The following is a 7830-nucleotide window of genomic DNA, read 5'->3' on the forward strand; positions in this document are numbered from 1 at the left end:
AACAATGACCAGCAGAAACTGCAGTCATTTTCAATATTCTCAGAAATGATTTAGGGATCCATGTGAGTAAGTATTAGCTAGGTAGCCACTTGTTGTACTCCTATTAAACTCGAACTTCAGTTTTTGAAAATACCTAGCTAGCCTGCTACGTAACCCTGTTGCCCAAAGTAACATTATAAGCATCCAGCTAGCTTCATCTGGCGAGTGAGTCTTGGCTGGACCGGGTTATGTGTTGTGAAGCTAGCCACAATAAGGATTAACCACCATAGTGGAATTAGCGTTTGACCTTCAAAATAAGTCCCTCTTTGAAAGTGATGCAAATGGTTACAATTGGTGGAATCATGCCATATTTAGACTAGATAATGGTCATCTCTACGGGATCGGTGTCCCCCCGCAAGACAGTTGAGCTAACTTGTGCTAATGTGATTAGCATGAGGCAGTAAGTAACAAGAAAATTTCCCAGGACAGAAAGCTTAAATTCTTGTTAATCTAACTGCACTGTCCAATTTACAGTAGCTATTACAGTGAAATAATACCATGCTATTGTTTGAGGAGAGTGCACAGTTATGAACTTGAAAATGTATTAATAAACCAATTAGGCCATTTGGGCAGACTTGATACAATATTTTGAACAGAAATGCAATGGTTCATTGGATCAGTCTAAAACGTTGCACATACACTACTGTCATCTAGTGGCCAAAATATAAATTGTGCTTAATACATTGTGGCCTTTCTCTGGCATTTCAAAGATGATGGAACCAAAAAAACAAACAAAAAAAAACATGTATTCTTTGTATTATCTTGTACCAGATCTAATGTGTTATATTCTCCTACATTAATTTTGCATTTCCACAAACGTTAAAGTGTTTCCTTTCAAATGGTATCAAGAATATGCATATCCTTGCTTCAGGTCCTGAGCTACAGGCAGTTCGATTTGGGTATGTAATTTTAGGCGAAAATTGAAAAAAAGGGTCTGATCCTTAAGAGGTACAAGGTTGGAGTGTTGGAATGTTGAGCAATGAAATGGGGTATCAGTCTATTCGGTGACACCCACAGAACACAACTGTGAAGAGTTTACGCAAATATTAGCATAGTAGCTCATTGCAGGACTTTGGCGGTGGGACTTTGCCTCCCCAGTCAGCCTATTGTGCATATATTGACATTCATATTGCACTGTACACTCTTACTTAAGGATTTGTGATCAATGAAATATGGCATCAGTCTACTCAGTACCCAAGTGCTTTTTTACCAAAGTCCTCCTCGGAGTTATCAGACTCCAAAACACCACGTTGTATTGTTTTTCCTCTAGAAAAGTGTTCAAATCAAATGTTATTTTATTTGACACAAGTGCCGAATACAACCTTACCGTGAAATGCTTACTTACAAGCCAACAATACAGATTTAAGAAAACAGTTAAGAAAAGAGTAAAATAAAGTAAAAAATAAATAAGTAACACAATAATGATAGTGAGGCTATATACAGAGGGTGCGGGTACCAAGTGAATGTGCAAGGGTACAGGTTAGTCGAGGTAATTTGCACATGTAGGTAGGGGTAAAGTGACTATGCTTAGTTTATTTTCAGCAAACTTAACATGTGTAAATATTTGTATGAACATAACAAGATTCAACAACTGAGACATAAACTGAACAAGTTCCACAGACATGTGGCTAACAGAAATGGAATAATGTGTCCCTGAACAAAGAGGGGGTCAAAATCAAAAATAACAGTCAGTATCTGGTGTGGCCACCAGTTGCATTGAGTACTGCAGTGTTTCTCCTCCTCATGGACTGCACCAGATTTGCCAGTTCTTGCTGTGAGATGTTACAGGAATAATTTTGCACGCCCAATTTTTCAGTTTTTGATTTGTTAAAAAAGTTTGAAATATCCAATAAATGTCGGTCCACTTCATGATTGTGTCCCACTTGTTGTTGATTCTTCACAAAAAAATACAGTTTTATATCATTATGTTTGAAGCCTGAAATGTGGCAAAAGGTTGCAAAGTTCAAGGGGGCCGAATACTTTCGCAAGGCACTGTATATTCTTCAAACACCGGCTTCTCGGGCATTATAACTTTTATACAACAGGGTTACCAACATATTCAAATAATGATTGACATATTTTCATTAAAAACGTTATTTTAAATGTATTCATAGTTTCATCCTTCCACAATATATAGTCCCTACACAAATCTAGGGTTGCTACCCAAGCCGGCTAGTTGTTCTTTAATCGGTTCGGTTGCTAGAGAAGCGACCCAGTCATTCAGTCTTTTTGTTCTGTATCTATGGACGGACCCAGTCGTTAGTTCTAAATGTTCCGTTGCCAGCTCTTATCCCTTGCTTGCTAGCTAGCCAACTACAGCTAGCTTAGTCACATAAAAAAGTGCAGCCAGGGGCCTCCCAATTGGTGCAGAGGTCTAAGGCACTGCATCGCAGGGTTAGAGGCGTCACGACAGACCTGGGTTTGATCCTGAGCTGTATCACAACTAGCCGTGAACGGGGGTGTCCTCTGACACATTGGTTGCGGCTGGCTTTCGGGTTAAAATGGTATGTGTTAAGAAGCACAGTTTGGCTGGTCATGTTTTCGGAGAACGCATGACTCAACCTTTGCCTCCCAAGTCAGTTGTAAAGTTACAGCGATGAGACAAGATTGGGGGAAAAAAAAAAGTATTAGTATTTAAGTGCAGCAAAAATTACAGCAAAGTAGCCGCATTTGCGTTTGTTTAAGCTGTATTCTAGTGAAATTTATTTGGAGACATCCATAGCAATGAGATAATGAGGCATGATTTCACCTGGCATAGAAAATGTGCTCACTAACCAACAACACAGCTATCACAATTATTTCAAATTGAAGCTGGAAAGACTGCAAACTAGCTGCACTTAATTTCGTTTTACCTTTTTTCAATTGACATTTCTTTGTATATATCCATAAAATTATGCCATCTGATTCAGTATTTTGACTGGCTGAGAAACGTTGTCTGCCTGTCTGTCTTGTCCCGACTCCCCACTCTTTCATTACTACGGGACAGCTGTTGATGGAATTTGAACATTGAAACAACGTTGCAAAAGTTGGAGAGACAGACAGGTTTATACAAATCTCCACTGTTGAAAATGAAATGTTAGTCAAAAAGAAATGTGAGATTATGTCTAGATGCTCTTTATAGTGAGATCAAGTGTATAAATTGCCTGGCTGGGCTGATGAGACAGTGGATTGCGCAGTCAGATGGAACCGAGTAAATAGGCATTTTAACATCATAGATTTAGCTGGTAGTAACTTCTGGAATAGACACTGGCTGGAATGCGGTTTTAACCAATCAGTATTCAGGATTTGACTCACCCCTTGTATAATGTGTATTATATACTACGTGTGGGTCTAATCCTGAATGCTGATTGGTTAAAACAGCATTCCAGCCAGTGTCTATTCCACAAGTTACCACCAATTTATAAACTTGATCTCCACAAAAAAAGTATGACAAAACATTTATTTTTACTGCTCTAATTACATTGGTAACCAGTTTCCAATAACAATAAGGCACCTAGGGGTTTTGTGATAACAGTCATATTCAAGTCCTGATTGGTCAACAAGCTTATTTGACGCATTAAATAGCGTTATTTGACGTGTATCTTTTTTGGCACGCAAAGACCCAAAATGGCATTCCATAATGAGCCGTTGAGACAAATAACTAGTTTGTATTCGGTTGTTATTACTGGATACCGACTGCAGGTCTCAAAAGCGTCTCAGAGTAGGGATGTTGATCAAGGATCAGGTTTCACATGTCCATATTGTTATGATGTAAAAAGCTAAACTGATCCTACTCTGAGACGCTTTATGAATACAGGCCCAGGTCTCAGAATTGAGCATTGATGTTTAAAAAGTAAAAGAAAGAAAAGGCCAACTTGGCCTGTAAAAGATACATATTATTTCTCAGCTGTATTATGTCTTTATACAAATAGTTAACTGAACATCCTACACCTATCCTAAGCAAAATCCCTCGTTCTTATAGGCTTACTGCTGATGTAGATTAACAGCTACAGTGGTATGTCTAAAAGGATGTGTTTTTAAGCCCTAACAAACCGCGCCAGATGTTGCGTGATTAGACTGGCAGGTTGCTAGCTGCTTAGATATTCATCGTGGAGAATGTATACCATTAAACGTAAACCTAATATAATGCCGCTTAATTAGGCTATAGGTAATATATGCTGTTTTTATCTGCACATATAGGCCCATATCAGGGTAACAGCATGCCAGGTATCTGATTGGTCGATAGGTGTTAGTTATTCACAATTAATGTAGGTGTTAATCTAGCTGCTTTTAAGAAACTGTACCATCACCGTTACAAATAGACTTGATACAAATAGGGGATTTTATATACATTCGCACGTCCTCTGCATTACGCCTTTTAGGGTTAGCATCTCAGCACTGGGGATATTTCAATGAGATTAGTCTGTCAGTGACACCTAACGGTGTAAAGGGAATGGTGCAACCATATTAATAGAATCATTCTAGTTCTATGGGTGCAACTTTGCTCAGTGTGGCGTGGTGTATACAGTTCCTGATAACTGTACGCAATAGTGGTGCGCGGGTCAGCTGTATGTTCACCCGCACCCACCCGCAATCGCTAATAATCCATTCGGAACCGCCCAGCTATATGTGATAAGGTGAAAATCGCCCAAGCTAAATCCGTAATTATAGAAAATGCGCTATAGGCTACAGTCAAAGTCAGCAGAAGGATTTTTTGTTGTTGCCTGATTTAAATATGTTTCTGCTTAGAATTTCCGACATTTTGGTAGGCTATTTGTTAGTCAATTGTCTATAATTAGATACATGTAGCTTCTCTTTTGACATTATATGTTGCCCTGCAAAACTAAACAAACTCTTGCTCAACGGAATAATGTAATAGATCGATATAATTCACTATTCAATCTAGTTGACATAGGTAAAGTTTTCTCTGTCATCTTTCGGGAGCAAAGAAGTTTAGGGAATAGGGAGAAAATAAGATAACGCAGAAAAAAGAAAGGTGTGAAAACCACCCAACTGTTTCTGATAAGTGTTCAGTTCGGCTTCGATGCATATTTTATGTTGTTGAAATAGACCTAATATTGGGTTTTATAATGTTTTTATGATAAAGACAGCACATATACAAATGGTATCTAGCTAGCATTCCATTCTCTCAAGATGCAAAAATAAATAAATCATATTTTTCCACTCCTGTTCCCAAGTCCAAATTTTGCCTACATTTGGTGGATAATTTTACTGCAGGAAATGCTTAATTCTGCGTGCGTTATTATTAAGGGTATAGCCCTATTCGCACCGGACTAGTATTACTAGAGAACCTTCTCTCTTTTTTTCTATAATTCGACAGCTATTACGGAAGCCTGGAGTTTGTTTTCTAGACTTGAAGATATTCCAGGCGATTTCAAACTACACTGATAACTCGAGTTTGGTTCCCAAGAATTCAAATCCATACCAAAACAACTTTGGTATAATGTCGCCATAATATTTAAATTGGGGAAGTGTGTTGATAATAATTAGGATATGTCAGCGATCTGCAGTAGAAGACGTCCTAAATGCCCCCCAGCCTTCAGCTAACTTGCCGATGTTATCAGTTTTTAGGATATGGATGAGAAAGTGAATTTGTTCCAAATGTTTACTACGGTTGTATGCTGCTTTGGGATCTATTAATAAGGGTTGCATTAAATAGGCGCAATGTTTTAATGATGCGTTTGGCGATGTTCAATTCATTCACACAAAACGCATTAAACAAAAGCATTTACTGTGAAAGTTGATACGTGCACTGTAGGCACTTCATATATACAGTTAAAGTCGGAAGTTTGCACACACTTAGGTTGGAGTCATTAAAACTCGTTTTTCAACCACCACAAATGTCCTGTTAACAAACTATAGTTTTGGCAAGTCGGTTAGGACATCTACTTTGTGCAGTAATTTTTACAACGATTGTTTACAGACATATCATTTCACTTATAATTCACACAAGTAATTTTTCCAACAATTGTTTACAGACAGATTATTTCACTTATAATTCACTGTATCACAATTCCAGTGGGTCAGAAGTTTACATACACTACATTGACAATGCCTTTAAACAGCTTGGAAAATTCCAGAAAATGATGTCATGGCTTTAGAAGCTTCTGGTAGGCTAATTGACATCATTTGAGTAAATTGGAGGTGTACCTATGGATGTACTTCAAAGCCTACCTTCAAACTCAGTGCCTCTTTGCTTGACATCATGGGAAAATCAAAAGAAATCAGCCAAGACCTCAGAAAAAAAAATCATAGACTTCCACAAGTCTGGTTCATCCTTGGGAGCAATTTTCAAATTCCTGAACGTACCACGTTCATCTGTACAAACAATAGTATACAAATATAAACACCATGGGGCCATGCAGCCATCATACCGCTCAGGAAGGAGACGCCTATTTAGGTCCGGAGCTGCTTAGTGTATACACTGAAAACAAAATTGTCCAATCAATGTTGCTAAGAATAAAATCAGTCCATGGTACTGATTTCTTTCTTTCTGTGTGTGTATGTGCGCAGGTATATATATATATTTTTAACTCAACCTACTTGTAGGCTAGTTGAATGTCAATGCCATCCTCCTCTCGTTCATGTTGGCAAAACGGTCTATGGCTCTGTCATACAGTACACTTTAAGTTTTGGTTTTCATAGCCCACATAGCTAAAATGCTTGCTAGCTTTCTCACATGAACCAGTTAAGTTTGCTAGCTAGTTAACGTGAGTCTACTAGGCTACATATTGAACTTCAATCATCTCAGTCCAGTGACACAATATAATCATTTAGGGTTAGATCAGAATCGGTGTCATAATCATTGGCCTGTACCACAGGAGGGGAGAATGGCTCATGATACTGGCCGGAGCGGAGCACATGGAATGGCATCAAACACCTGGAAACCATGTGTTTGATGAATTTGATACCATTCCTCTTATTCCACTCCAGTCACTACCACGTTCTCCCCAATTCAGGTGTCACCAACTTCCTGTGGCCTGTGAAGGGAATTAAGTCAAACCACAAGTCCAAATCCACATATCAATCCATGGCTTAGGAAATGGCCGATTTAGCAAGCTAGCCACTGCAGGAAATCAACACTAGCAGACCTGTTTTTCTGACAATGATGACGTTTTGCTTAGGATGTGATTTGATTGGTATGAAGCTAAATCCAACCTGGTCTCCTTTGGGGGGTGTTTGCTGCGCCAGGACAACCCACAGTTGAGCTCAGCTCAATGCTGATTGGCTAATTATTTTTTAAAACATTATCAAGGGAGGCCAAATGCTTACTGGCATCAATGAAATGCTACGGTAGCAACATGTCATACTCTTTTGTTCCAGACAGCATCAGAGACATGGGCTACACATACTGAGACAGAGGGGCTGCTGTTTCCCTCGTTCGGGAAGACTTCTCCGGTGAGATTCAGCCACTTGCAAATTGACGGAACATGATGAAAACACAGAGACATTAAATAATTTTTTTTTTTTTATTTTACATTTTTTTTATTGGTCAAATATTTAGTGAAGCCTGGATTCTCTTGGCATCCATGAACACACACCACTGTTGCATTCATTACTGAAATGGTTGTCCCAGCTTACATAGTTTGAACTTTAAGTAGTTTCATATCTTAATCTTCCCAACCTGGCAGTCATTCTGAATGCAGGATGCAGGTGAATAAATATTCCAAATGATGGATATCCCCACTCTGGCTGGATTCTAATAGGAATTACTCATTGCTTTGCAAGACATCATAATGTGACTTACAAGTCTGACAACCTTGACTTTCAGGCCACTGTATTAGGGTTAAA

Source organism: Oncorhynchus mykiss, chromosome 11 (genome assembly GCF_057628025.1).
Source record: "Oncorhynchus mykiss isolate SJ-2025 chromosome 11, ASM5762802v1, whole genome shotgun sequence".
Taxonomy (NCBI): domain Eukaryota; kingdom Metazoa; phylum Chordata; class Actinopteri; order Salmoniformes; family Salmonidae; genus Oncorhynchus; species Oncorhynchus mykiss.